Source organism: Tachypleus tridentatus, chromosome 10 (assembly GCF_004210375.1).
Source record: "Tachypleus tridentatus isolate NWPU-2018 chromosome 10, ASM421037v1, whole genome shotgun sequence".
In the NCBI taxonomy this organism is placed as follows: Eukaryota; Metazoa; Arthropoda; class Merostomata; order Xiphosura; family Limulidae; genus Tachypleus; species Tachypleus tridentatus.
Window position 1 is genome coordinate 192,195,874 of NC_134834.1, and position 14,853 is coordinate 192,210,726.

General features: G+C 35.9%; 1 pseudogene across 1 annotated transcript in view; it reads right to left on the reverse strand.

Moving 5' to 3' along the window:
- Positions 1–1,409: 1,409 nt before the first annotated feature.
- Positions 1,410–14,853, reverse strand: part of LOC143227855 (uncharacterized) — a 47,691-nt pseudogene continuing 34,247 nt past the window's right edge. The window contains exons 6-12 of the transcript XR_013015108.1: positions 8,917–8,980; positions 7,891–7,970; positions 7,406–7,683; positions 6,921–6,978; positions 5,739–5,953; positions 2,739–2,947; positions 1,410–1,899 (exon numbers count right to left, since the gene is read on the reverse strand). The product of XR_013015108.1 is annotated as an uncharacterized LOC143227855 (transcript). The remainder of the gene's footprint in view (positions 1,900–2,738; positions 2,948–5,738; positions 5,954–6,920; positions 6,979–7,405; positions 7,684–7,890; positions 7,971–8,916; positions 8,981–14,853) is intronic.

Consider the following 14,853-nt stretch of genomic DNA (forward strand, 5'->3'; position numbering starts at 1 on the left):
CAGTTATTAAGGCTTACATAACAACAACATTGAAAACAACAACCAGTTATTAAGGCTTACATAACAACAACATTGAAAAAACAACAACCAGTTATAAAGGCTTACATAACAACAACATTGAAAAAACAACAACCAGTTATTAAGGCTTACATAACAACAACATTGAAAACAACAACCAGTTATTAAGGCTTACATAACAACAACATTGAAAAAAACAACCAGTTCTTAAGGCTTGCATAACAACAACATTGAAAACAACAACCAGTTATTAAGGCTTACATAACAACATTGAAAAAAACAACCAGTTCTTAAGGCTTGCATAACAACAACATTGAAAACAACAACCAGTTATTAAGGCTTACATAACAACAACATTGAAAAAACAACCAGTTCTTAAGGCTTGCATAACAACAACATTGAAAACAACAACCAGTTATTTAGGCTTACATAACAACAACATTGAAAACAACAACCAGTTATTAAGGCTTACATAACAACAACATTGAAAACAACAACCAGTTATTAAGGCTTACATAACAACATTGAAAAAAACAACCAGTTATTAAGGCTTACATAACAACAACATTGAAGAAAAACAACAACCAGTTATTAAGGCTTACATAACAATAACATTGAAAACAACAACCAGTTATTTAGGCTTACATAACAACAACATTGAAAACAACAACCAGTTATTAAGGCTTACATAACAACAACATTGAAAAAAACAACCAGTTCTTAAGGCTTGCATAACAACAACATTGAAAACAACAACCAGTTATTTAGGCTTACATAACAACAACATTAAAAAACAACCAGTTATTAAGGCTTACATAATAACAACATTAAAAAACAACCAGTTATTAAGGCTTACATAACAACAACATTAAAAAACAACCAGTTATTAAGGCTTACATTTTTGTTGAGAAAGTTACCAACGCTACTATTTAACCCTATATCAAAACGCTTCTTAATGTGTGTTTTTTTTTGCATTGAAAAAACCAAGCATTTCCTCAGAAACAAATTATGCAAATTCTAAAACCTTTTTCTGTTTACTATAGTGCCCCATTAAATTTATATTCCTTGAAATTTTATTAAACCACACACAGCGAAATCAAGTGACCAACAGTAGCGTATTGTAAGCAAATATGATATAAATGGAAGCAAGCTGTTGAATGAGTGACTTTTAAGTAGTTATATCTGAGCGTAAAATAAACTGATTATATTACTTCAACTTACTAACTACAAGTACCCTGATGATTCTCTAGAAATCCAGTAGAGGGTTTTATATTAAAGGTGTATGCAGTCGAATTGACCTCATCCAATCAATAATTTTAATATCACGAAATGAACTTAAAATCGTTTTAAAAATAGTAAACGAATGTTTATTTATTTATTACTTGTCCTTGGTTTTTTTTTTCTAATGTGGACTATCAATATATCACACAATATCCAAATTAGGATACAACTTAGCTTTAAACCAGTTTAAATTTCTCACTTTGGCACCAACAGACCAGCACTTTGTGTCAAACGATATGACCTGCAACACAACACGTGATTAACAATTACCTTTGCAAGAATACTTCAACAGACAGTAACTGCTGTCCAACACACTCTTGCTTCATGTTTTTCAAAATGTTTAAAAAATTATTACGTTATTATTTACATCTGCGCCTGCTTCATCATCCAAACATCGAACTCCTATTTTACCTAGGCTTTCGAATGTATCTTAATATAAGATACCCCATAAGTCTGAACGCAAATAAAAATATTAACAAAATTATGGTATTAGCCCATAGAGGGAGCCACATTCCCTGGTGATTAATGATGTCTTCGAGTAGAATTACTGAGCTGTTTCCATGACGACAAGCTTCAAACTGGGAATAATGAGGAGCACAGCTGAAAAAAAAAAAAAAAAGGGGGAAATCACTGTAGTTACAGCATAGATTTAGCTACAAATATGATCATTAAAGTTCCAGGTTGCGCATAGTTTAGGAATAAACTTTCGTTTTCTAGGACCCTCTCCATTTTTGAGTAGTTTATTAAAGTTAATGGCTTTGGCAATCATTATGACCCTTTATTTTACGGAATAATTTATTTTCAAAGATTCTTCTAAACTGTTGAGCGGTTTATTGAATTAAATGACTCTGGCACAATTCGGTTCATTTTCCTTCACGAAATAGTTTTTTCGCTTCCTGCAAAAGCTTACTTGGGGCGACATTTCTGTCTCTTATTATAGCATTTTTAAACATAATTTAAGCACAGTGCTCAACCTTCTAATTTATTATTATTATATGTTCAATTAAAAGGCGTACAACGTTAAAAAAATTGTATAATAAAATTCATTAAAACTAGGGACGAGCGCTACAAATACTCTACACTGATCGGTATTTTTTAAACAGATTTTAACTCCTGGAGATGGCGGCGTAAGCCACCGAAACATGTGTAGTTTTTAAAGTGCTGAACCCTAGTCTTAATTAATTTTATTACGCAATTATTTTATCGTGTTCAGCTTTGTTATTATACATATATTATATATGCACAAGCACCGTTTTGATTAATTTATTATCATTACTTGTTGTTTCGCTTTTAGTCGCTATTGTCACTTAGGAAATGCCCCCTTCTTTATACGTCAGAAGGTTAAACCTCATGGAGGCTAATATATGTATCAACAGGATGTGCGTGTTTAATTTCACTGAATGCTACAATGTTCATTATTTCAAAGGGTTTATACATACCGTATTGGTACGCCACCACCAAATTCTACCATCTGCATATTACTAAACGCATAATGAACTATAGAAAGGTATCGCAACCACATCAGCCAAGAAGGTATCGACTTGGTATAGAAACCTCCAAACAACATGGTAGATAGGGAATATAATGCTGAGACGGTCACTGACACCTGGAGGTCAACACAGGTAGCTCCCACTAACAGTCCTACACTCTGAAAAGAAACAAAAATGAGATACTTTATACGGTCGTCGACATGGAAGAAATATTCAGACTCGTAAGGATTTCAAACTACAAATTGTTTGTTTTTGTATTATGCACAAAGCTACACAAAGGTCTATCTGTGCTTTGCTCACCATGGGTATCGAAACCTGCTTTCTAGCAGTATAAGTCCGCTGTTCCACCGGAGGAGCACTACAAGGAGATTCAGGCAATTTATTTGAAAGCATTTGATCACCAAAACACAATGGATATGTAATGTTTTGACATTAATCTTGGATTTTTTAGCCCCACCCCCCGACTGCTCAGCGGTGAGTCTGAAGGCTTATAAGGTTAAAAATGGAGTTTCTATAGTCAACTGTAGGCATAGCCCAGATAGCCAGCTCACTATGTAGCTTTGCTCTTAACAACAAGGAAACGAAGAAAATAATTTATAATACACGAATAAAGTTATTGAGAGACTATGGTAATCTGCCCTCTTTGGACGACTTAACTTTAAAAATACTTCATAAAAAGGAAGGACTGCGTTAAAAACAGCAAATTTAAACCTCTTACTAATTATATTAACTTCGTATAACTTAAAAACAAGCCGAAAAAAATTAAATAAAAATAATAAGTACAAAACGCTGCACCAATTGAGAAGATCTCATCGTACAAGTTATAATGTGGGGTATAAAACGTACACTACGGATACACAGCTTACCGCATATAATGGCTTGTTTAAAGTGTGATAGTCACAGTAGACTTAATAACTGGGTGGAGCTTGGAATGGGATGCTTCATACTAATATAATTCGTTTTCTGCGCTATCAATTAGTGCCTTTCTACCATATTATGGACTAGAATGCTAACTTCAAGAGATAAGTTTTTAATTTATCCCAAATGATAGTATTCTATTTTTCTTATTCTTATTTTTCAATTACTTTTTTCTTCTTCTTTGCTTTGGGGACCAGCCACCTTCCCATAACTGTCTACAGGCAGTGAAGGGTGGTATAGTTCTGGGCTTCAACACCCCCATCTTGCCCTTCTAATTCTATATCTATTGCCACTCCTTTATTTTATTTCTTTATGTGAGACTGGCGAATGGAGGTTAAAACCGATAGACAGTGTATCCCCACCGTAATGTGAGCCCTTCAGTCACATCCAAAACCTAGTGTACATTTTACATTACACATTATAGCTTGTACGCTGGGATCTTCTCAAATAGTGCAGCGTCTTTTATTGTTTTTAATTTATTATACAAATATATGTATATATAGCTATAAAACGCCTGCCATAAAACTGGAAGTATTTAATGGATAAAAATATCATTCCAACATTAGACCAACCACTGTGTCTACGTGTGGAATGAATCTCTGGATAATAGCGCTGTACAATCGGGGTACCTGCTGAAACTGATAACAGCTTTTCGCGGGTTGATTATTGCGCCATCTAGCAACTAATAAGATAATGTTTTAAATAATTTATCAAAAACGCATTCTCTTAATATAAGGACTTGAAAGTTATATTAAACACTTTTTTTTTTATCTTCGACGGACTTCTAAAGACACCAAGTAAGTTTAAAAATATATTTCTTGGTTTATATTATGTCTGTTAAATGTCAGCCATTAGTTGTTTTCTTTATATCGAAAATTAAACTCAAACATAAAGACTGAAGTAGAATAAACGCTTACCTATCATAATCCAGTAGCTTGTTTTGTAGAATTTTGGGCAAAGCTATTTGAGGGTTTGTTTGTTTATAGTTAAACACAAAGCGACACAAAGAGTTTTTATGCTTTTCTCACCACAGGTATCAAAACCCGATTTTTCAACGTTGTGAGTCCGCAGACATACCTCTGTGACAATGGGGGGCGTTACTTAAAGGCTACCTGCACTAGCCGTTCTAATTTTTGAAGTAATAGACTGGAGAAAAGGTAGTTGGTCAACACCACCCACCTCCAATTCTTGGGATATTCTTTTACCAACGAATACTGGGGTTAATTATCACATTATAGCGCACTTATGACAGAGAGAGTGAACATGTTGTGACGTGTTCGATTCCGAGGCCTAAAAATTGTGAATTGAGAGTTCTAGCCACTGGGCAAATCCAGTAGCCAAAACAACAAACGTAAGCGATGGAATACAAGGCGTATTTGTATAGAATATCCATCTGATCCCTCCTCAATAAGCTTGGGAGCTTATAACACTAACATTTATGGTTAGATCTTTGTGACGTCATAGAACAGATAGTCCATAGTGCAACTTTGCACTGAAAAAACAATTTTTTGTTAGTTTGTTTGTTTTTGAATTTTCACGCAAAGCTACGCGAGGGCTATCTGCACTAGCCATCCCTAATTTAGCAATGTAAGACAGGTAATTAAGACACTCGACTCGTAACCTGAGGGTCGCGAGTTCGAATTCCCGTCACACCAAACATGCTCGCCCTTTAAGCCGTGGAAGAGTTATAACGTGACGGTCAATCCCACTCTTCGTTGGTAAAAGAGTAGCCCAAGAGTTTGCGGTGAGTGGTGATGACTAGCTGCCTTCCCTCTAATCTTACACTGCTAAATTAGAAACGGCTAGCACAGATAGCCCTGGAGTAGCTTTGCGCGAAATTCCAAACAAACGATTATTATTCTCGCAAATATTGAACACGTGCGTTCTAAGGGCGAGATATTAAATGCGCGTTGCTCCGTGTTACAGGTAACTTGTACATAAAGCTGTTCGTCCAAGATTAAATCCATTTCCCCACATTGTAGCTAGGACATTTCAATATTTACTACGATTAGATTTCAACTTCCTTCCTACCTGAGCAACAACAGTATTGAGAAGGAGAAAACCCCATAGACTCAAGAAAATCCAACCATCATGTAATCCTAACATCGGGTAAGAGATGAAATGAAATGCCGACGGAAGAGTGACTATAAGAGGAAATTCTCCTATCATTTTAGCCAAATAATAAGCCGACAACCTGTACGTCCCAGACGATCTCTCTTTGTTGATAACTTCCCTTTCAGGCGGAACTGCAAAAAAAAGAGCAAAGGTAGCTAGTGCCATCTATTGGTTAAAGTATGTAAAAATAATAACACGTTTGCACTCTTTCAAACCTATTGTTTTATGACTGTGGATTTTTGTACTTTTTTTCAGTTTTTTATTGTTTTATATAATAAAGTACTTTACCGGTTTCAGAATAAGATGAAGAATTTTCTCAGATATTTTATATTTCATACTGAATCGAATTCAACAAGTCGCCATATTTTAGGGTTACTATTCGTAGAAATTTCCATCTGATTATGCTCTTGATAATTTCAAAATAAAATTATTTTAAGAATTACACGAGCAAAAAGTAATTTACACGTGTGGTGCTTTTAGCGACACATGGTGGTAACTTAATTAATTTTGATTTAACTGTAGTATTTGAGCTTAAAAGTTTGAAAGTTCTGATGAACAAGTGAATTTAATGCAATAGTTGGACTGTGTAAGAATTTCCACTTATATCATTTCAAGTGTAATACGCTAAAAGTTAATATATTAGTTAACTTCTAACTTTAGATATGTACATTCGGGAAATATTGATCATTAAAAAGTACGAACTAATCCTCATTTAATATAACCATTTTTACAGTAATGTAATCCTAAATATTAAAATAACACAGCCATTAGCGATTCTTATACTCATAAGAAGTAAGTGCTCCAAACAATGTAAACTTCATCTTGTATTTAGGTTAATTATCGTACTTACACGTATTAAGTGCTCCGAACAATGCAAACAGCATTTTTTATTTAGGCTAATTATCATACTTACATGAAGTAAGTGCTCCAAACAATGCAAACAGCATCCTGTATTTCGATTAATTACCGCACTTACATGAAGTGCTCCAAACAATGCAAACAGCATCCTGTATTTCGACTAATTATCATACTTACATGAAGTAAGTGCTCCAAACAATGCAAACAGCATCCTGTATTTCGACTAATTATCATACTTACATGAAGTAAGTGCTCCAAACAATGCAAACAGCATCCAATAAGTCATGCTAAAGAACATCTAGACAAAGAAAGAAACATGAAATCAAGCTCTATCTAAAATAAATGTGACAGACTGTAATAACCTCTAGAGAGCTGAAGTAAGAATTCATTCTTCACTTTTTATTGCATTACAAAATACTACATGTTAACGTGTTTGGTATTGGGTTATGACCTTACCTGGCTGTTACAGAGATATCAGAGAACTTCAGAAACGTGTCTAATTTCTTAATAAGTTTACATGGTCAATCTTAGGGCATGTTTTCATCATAAAAATTGTGGTTCAAAATGTTTATCAGGAACATAAATGGACTACTAGACCAGATCAGTAATTTTACATTCGTATCAGTTAATTAAAGTGCCATATCAGTTGATCAGAGTGCCAGATGTTTTTGTAGCATCAACCTTCTCTCGACGATATACGCTATTTTAAAGATGTCAGAACTTACCCATCCTTGAATGTCAGATAGATTCGTTTCCGTTCTTTCCACTTGAAACCAGAGAAGTCCACTCACAATTCCCAGGCCAACAGTCTGTATCCAATTCAGTCTAGATAGCATACGGCCATGTGCTTCTTGAAAATTTCTTTGGGACAGTACTTTAAGTTGCGTCCAAAAGCACGTGGGCCACTTTTCAATAGTCCCTGTACAACTGTCTTCGCTGCCGAACACAGAGCTGTAGGCATCAGACCAGGATGGCACACCACCGTCTTCATTGCTCTCAGATGCTGTAAGAATATATTAGCTTAATGTATTTGTTTTTGTCTTCTAAAGTTCCTCTAGCAATTTTTGTGAAATCATTTAGGTGAATGTATTTAAATATCACAATAAGAGATTACAAGTCCGATGGCTTATAAGTACTAAAGGGTAATAAACACATTCTCTGAAATCTTTTTATGTGTTTTAATATGGCATCTTTAAAATGAACCTCTCACCTGCTGAATCAGTTGTGGACTGAACTGGTGCAGATACCAAAGAGTTGAGCTCCATTTGGGCTGAGGCTTCATTTATTTCTCTAAAAAGATGGTTATTTCATTACCACAAAGCATTCTTGGCATCTTGACGAAACGCGTTGGTGGAAGGAAATTGAAGTAAATAGCAGATGACATTCATTACAAACAATGAGTTCATATTAATAACTAAAGACATCTCAGTTGGTTTTAGCTGTGTTACAAAAAGTAATCTTCTTTTGATCAAAATCTATTTATTGTTAAGCCACGTGTTTAATGTTTATAGTCGTTATGTTACATAAAAAACGAGTGTGTGGAAAAATGCTTTCTTAAAAATCGGGATTTGTGACTTTGGTCTAGAAAATTAGTTTTGGAATTTTGCTGTAGATTTATTGAATAAAATATTATTTTAAAATTTAAAAAAAAAAATGTACCAACGACAAAAATAAGGAATTGATTTAAAAAAAAACAACTTAATGGGTTGAACATTATTGAAACACGTTTCAGGAAAGTAAATAAAGATAATTTATAGCGAATTCTTTACGAATGACAAAACTGTCACAAGTGAAGTCTGTCTGGTTCTCAAAGTATTTACTCAAAATACATTTTAGATCAGAAAGATAAAAAGCTATAATAATAAAATAATAATAAAACAGTGTATAGTTAAAGCAAGATTTCGAATACAACATTTTATTATGCTTTTTGTTTGTTTATAAGCCCAAACTGTTCTTAACGTTATGATGAATCCTGATGGTTTCGATTGGCTAATTACAAAATGTATTACTTCGTGAGATAATAGAACTAAAGTAACTTTACAATTTTGTACAGAAGTTTAATACAGTGACATAAAGATTTCTCCATTAACATGTCAGTAAAGCTTATATTAATTTGTCAGCTTCAAAACGAAACACTTGATAATTTCATGCATAAATTATTAGGCTTAATAGATGTGTACATAAATAGATTTCCTAAGGATATTTATTTCTTCTGTTGAAAAAAGGAATAACTTACGTGTAATGCTTGGCTGCTGATATAAATTTTTCCCGAACTTCTGGGGTCTTTTTCACTTGTTCAACTGTAATAATAAAAGTGAAAAAAACAAATTACGTTATTAGGTGTATAAAACTGTTTGTCTGAATTTCTCCAAAGCGAAAGATTATTGTTTAATGCACTTTGTCAATAATTGTTCTGTTTCTATTTATTAAATGTAATAGGTCAAACTAAACCTAACACACATTTCAAGAAATCGCATGGTAAGGCGCTGTTGTAAGGAAAGATCACCTGACAAGAAGTTACTAAATATTCAAAGTTATAGCTGGTCTGTAATTACTGCCACGTGGGTTGGTAGGATATTTATTCGTAACAATTTCACCTCAAACCTTCTTAGTTAACTTCATTCCCTTTAAAAAGAAATTAAAAAAACAAATGTCTTCGAGACCATTTAAAGAAGTACATAGAAGAAAATACTTTTAACTCTACAGTCAATCTTAAATTAAGCACTTTTGGAAAACATCCACTTCTATGTTACGAGCACTAATGAAAAAGCACCTGATGAAGAGTGGTAAGGAACTGTTTTAATGAAAGGGCACCTGATGAAGAGTGGTAAGGAACTGTTGTAATGAAAGGGCGCCTGATGAAGAGCAGTAAGAAACTGTTTTAATGAAAGGGCACCTGATGAAGAGCAGTAAGGAACTGTTTTAATGAAAGGGCACCTGATCAAGAGTGGTAAGGAACTGTTTTAATGAAAGGGCACCTGATCAAGAGTGGTAAGGAACTGTTTTAATGAAAGGGCACCTGATGAAGAGTGGTAAGGAACTGTTTTAATGAAAGGGCACCTGATGAAGAGTGGTAAGGAACTGTTTTAATGAAAGGGCACCTGATGAAGAGTGGTAAGGAACTGTTTTAATGAAAGGGCACCTGATGAAGAGTGGTAAGAAACTGTTTTAATGAAAGGGCACCTGATGAAGAGTGGTAAGGAACTGTTTTAATGAAAAAGCACCTGATGAAGAGTGGTAAGGAACTGTTTTAATGAAAGGGCACCTGATGAAGAGTGGTAAGGAACTGTTTTAATGAAAGGGCACCTGATGAAGAGCAGTAAGAAACTGTTTTAATGAAAGGGCACCTGATGAAGAGTGGTAAGGAACTGTTTTAATAAAAGGGCACCTGATGAAGAGCAGTAAGAAACTGTTTTAATGAAAGGGCACCTGATGAAGAGCAGTAAGAAACTGTTTTAATGAAAGGGCACCTGATCAAGAGTGGTAAGGAACTGTTTTAATGAAAGGGCACCTGATCAAGAGTGGTAAGGAACTGTTTTAATGAAAGGGCACCTGATCAAGAGTGGTAAGGAACTGTTTTAATGAAAGGGCACCTGATGAAGAGTGGTAAGGAACTGTTTTAATGAAAGGGCACCTGATGAAGAGTGGTAAGGAACTGTTTTAATGAAAGGGCACCTGATGAAGAGTGGTAAGGAACTGTTTTAATGAAAGGGCACCTGATGAAGAGTGGTAAGGAACTGTTGTAATGAAAAAGCACCTGATGAAGAGTGGTAAGGAACTGTTGTAATGAAAAAGCACCTGATGAAGAGTGGTAAGGAACTGTTTTAATGAAAGGGCACCTGATGAAGAGTGGTAAGGAACTGTTTTAATGAAAGGGCACCTGATGAAGAGTGGTAAGGAACTGTTGTAATGAAAAGCACCTGATGAAGAGTGGTAAGGAACTGTTGTAATGAAAGGGCACCTGATCAAGAGTGGTAAGGAACTGTTGTAATGAAAAAGCACCTGATCAAGAGTGGTAAGGAACTGTTGTAATGAAAAGCACCTGATGAAGAGTGGTAAGGAACTGTTTTAATGAAAGGGCACCTGATGAAGAGTGGTAAGGAACTGTTGTAATGAAAGGGCACCTGATGAAGAGTGGTAAGGAACTGTTGTAATGAAAGGGCACCTGATGAAGAGTGGTAAGGAACTGTTGTAATGAAAGGGCACCTTATGAAGAGTGGTAAGGAACTGTTGTAATGAAAAAGCACCTGATGAAGAGTGGTAAGGAACTGTTTTAATGAAAGGGCACCTGATGAAGAGTGGTAAGGAACTGTTTTAATGAAAGGGCACCTGATGAAGAGTGGTAAGGAACTGTTGTAATGAAAGGGCACCTGATGAAGAGTGGTAAGGAACTGTTGTAATGAAAGGGCACCTGATGAAGAGTGGTAAGGAACTGTTTTAATGAAAGGGCACCTGATGAAGAGTGGTAAGGAACTGTTTTAATGAAAAAGCACCTGATCAAGAGTGGTAAGGAACTGTTTTAATGAAAAAGCACCTGATCAAGAGTGGTAAGGAACTGTTTTAATGAAAGGGCACCTGATCAAGAGTGGTAAGGAACTGTTGTAATGAAAGGGCACCTTATGAAGAGTGGTAAGGAACTGTTGTAATGAAAAGCACCTGATGAAGAGTGGTAAGGAACTGTTTTAATGAAAGGGCACCTGATAAAGAGTGGTAAGGAACTGTTGTAATGAAAGGGCACCTTATGAAGAGTGGTAAGGAACTGTTGTAATGAAAAGCACCTGATGAAGAGTGGTAAGGAACTGTTTTAATGAAAGGGCACCTGATGAAGAGTGGTAGGAACTGTTGTAATGAAAGGGCACCTGATGAAGAGTGGTAAGGAACTGTTTTAATGAAAGGGCACCTGATGAAGAGTGGTAAGGAACTGTTTTAATGAAAGGGCACCTGATGAAGAGTGGTAAGGAACTGTTTTAATGAAAGGGCACCTGATCAAGAGTGGTAGGAACTGTTGTAATGAAAGGGCACCTATGAAGAGTAATAATAAACTGTTGTAATGAAAAGCACCTGATGAAGAGTGGTAAGGAACTGTTGTAATGAAAAGCACCTGATGAAGAGTGGTAAGGAACTGTTTTAATGAAAGGGCACCTGATCAAGAGTGGTAAGGAACTGTTTTAATGAAAGGGCACCTGATAAAGAGTGGTAAGGGACTGTTTTAATGAAAGGGCACCTGATGAAGAGTGGTAAGGAATTGTTTTAATGAAAGGGCACCTTATGAAGAGTAATAATAAACTGTTGTAATGAAAAAGCACCTGATGAAGAGTGGTAAGGAATTGTTTTAATGAAAGGGCACCTGATGAAGAGTGGTAAGGAACTGTTTTAATGAAAGGGCACCTGATCAAGAGTGGTAGGAAACTGTTTTAATGAAAGGGCACCTGATGAAGAGTGGTAAGGAACTGTTGTAATGAAAGGGCACCTGATGAAGAGTGGTAAGGAACTGTTTTAATGAAAGGGCACCTGATGAAGAGTGGTAATAAACTGTTTTAATGAAAGGGCACCTGATGAAGAGTGGTAAGGAACTGTTTTAATGAAAGGGCACCTGATGAAGAGTGGTAATAAACTGTTTTAATGAAAAAGCACCTGATGAAGAGTGGTAAGGAACTGTTTTAATGAAAGGGCACCTGATGAAGAGTGGTAAGGAACTGTTTTAATGAAAGGGCACCTGATGAAGAGTGGTAAGGAACTGTTTTAATGAAAGGGCACCTGATGAAGAGTGGTAAGGAATTGTTTTAATGAAAGGGCACCTGATGAAGAGTGGTAAAAAACTGTTGTAATGAAAGGGCACCTGATGAAGAGTGGTAAGGAACTGTTTTAATGAAAAGCACCTGATCAAGAGTGGTAGGAACTGTTTTAATGAAAGGGCACCTGATCAAGAGCAGTAAGGAACTGTTTTAATGAAAAGGGCACCTGATGAAGAGTGGTAAGGAACTGTTTTAATTAAAGGGCACCTGATGAAGAGTGGTAAGAACTGTTTTAATGAAAGGGCACCTGATGAAGAGTGGTAAGAAACTGTTTTAATGAAAGGGCACCTGATGAAGAGCAGTAAGGAACTGTTTTAATGAAAGGGCACCTGATGAAGAGAAGTAAGAACTGTTTTAATGAAAGGGCACCTGATGAAGAGTAGTAAGGAACTGTTTTAATGAAAAGCACCTGATGAAGAGTGGTAAGGAACTGTTTTAATGAAAGGGCACCTGATGAAGAGTGGTAAGAAACTGTTTTAATGAAAAGCACCTGATGAAGAGTGGTAAGAAACTGTTTTAATGAAAGGGCACCTGATGAAGAGCAGTAAGAAACTGTTTTAATGAAAGGGCACCTGATGAAGAGTGGTAAGAAACTGTTTTAATGAAAGGGCACCTGATGAGAGCAGTAAGGAATTGTTTTAATGAAAAAGCGCCTGATGAAGAGTGGTAAGGAACTGTTTTAATTAAAGGGCACCTGATGAAGAGTGGTAAGGAACTGTTTTAATGAAAGGGCACCTGATGAAGAGCAGTAAGAAACTGTTTTAATGAAAGGGCACCTGATGAAGAGTGGTAAGGAACTGTTTTAATGAAAGGGTACCTGATGAAGAGCAGTAAGAAACTGTTTTAATGAAAGGGCACCTGTTGAAGAGCAGTAAGAAACTGTTTTAATGAAAGGGCACCTGATGAAGAGTAATAAGAAACTGTTTTAATGAAAGGGCACCTGATGAAGAGTGGTAAGGAACTGTTTTAATGAAAGGGCACCTGATGAAGAGTGGTAAGGAACTGTTTTAATGAAAGGGCACCTGATGAAGAGCAGTAAGAAACTGTTTTAATGAAAGGGCACCTGATGAAGAGTGGTAAGGAATTGTTTTAATGAAAGGGCACCTGATGAAGAGTGGTAAGGAACTGTTTCAATGAAAGGGCACCTGATGAAGAGTGGTAAGGAACTGTTGTAATGAAAAAGCACCTGATGAAGAGTGGTAAGGAACTGTTGTAATGAAAAAGCACCTGATGAAGAGTGGTAAAAAATTGTTTTAATGAAAGGGCACCTGATCAAGAGTGGTAGGAAACTGTTTTAATGAAAGGGCACCTGATCAAGAGCAGTAAGAAACTGTTGTAATGAAAGGGCACCTGATGAAGAGTGGTAAGGAACTGTTTTAATGAAAGGGCACCTGATGAAGAGTGGTAAGGAACTGTTGTAATGAAAAAGCACCTGATGAAGAGTGGTAAGGAACTGTTGTAATGAAAAAGCACCTGATGAAGAGTGGTAAGGAATTGTTTTAATGAAAGGGCACCTGATGAAGAGGGGTAAGGAACTGTTGTAATGAAAGGGCACCTGATGAAGAGTGGTAAGGAACTGTTTTAATGAAAGGGCACCTGATCAAGAGTGGTAGGAAACTGTTTTAATGAAAGGGCACCTTATGAAGAGTAATAATAAACTGTTGTAATGAAAAAGCACCTGATGAAGAGTGGTAAGGAATTGTTTTAATGAAAGGGCACCTGATAAAGAGTGGTAAGGAACTGTTGTAATGAAAGGGCACCTGATGAAGAGTGGTAAGGAACTGTTGTAATGAAAAAGCACCTGAAGAAGAGTGGTAAGGAACTATTGTAATGAAAAAGCACCTGATGAAGAGTGGTAAGGAACTGTTGTAATGAAAAAGCACCTGATGAAGAGTGGTAAGGAATTGTTTTAATGAAAGGGCACCTGATGAAGAGTGGTAAGGAACTGTTTTAATGAAAGGGCACCTGATGAAGAGTGGTAAGGAACTGTTGTAATGAAAAAGCACCTGATGAAGAGTGGTAAGGAACTGTTGTAATGAAAAAGCACCTGATGAAGAGTGGTAAGGAATTGTTTTAATGAAAGGGCACCTGATGAAGAGTGGTAAGGAACTGTTGTAATGAAAGGGCACCTGATGAAGAGTGGTAAGGAACTGTTGTAATGAAAAAGCACCTGATGAAGAGTGGTAAGGAACTGTTTTAATAAAAGGGCACCTTATGAAGAGTAATAATAAACTGTTTTAATGAAAGGGCACCTGATGAAGAGTGGTAAGGAATTGTTTTAATGAAAGGGCACCTTATGAAGAGTAATAATAAACTGTTGTAATGAAAAAGCACCTGATGAAGAGTGGTAAGGAATTGTTTTAATGAAAGGGCACCTG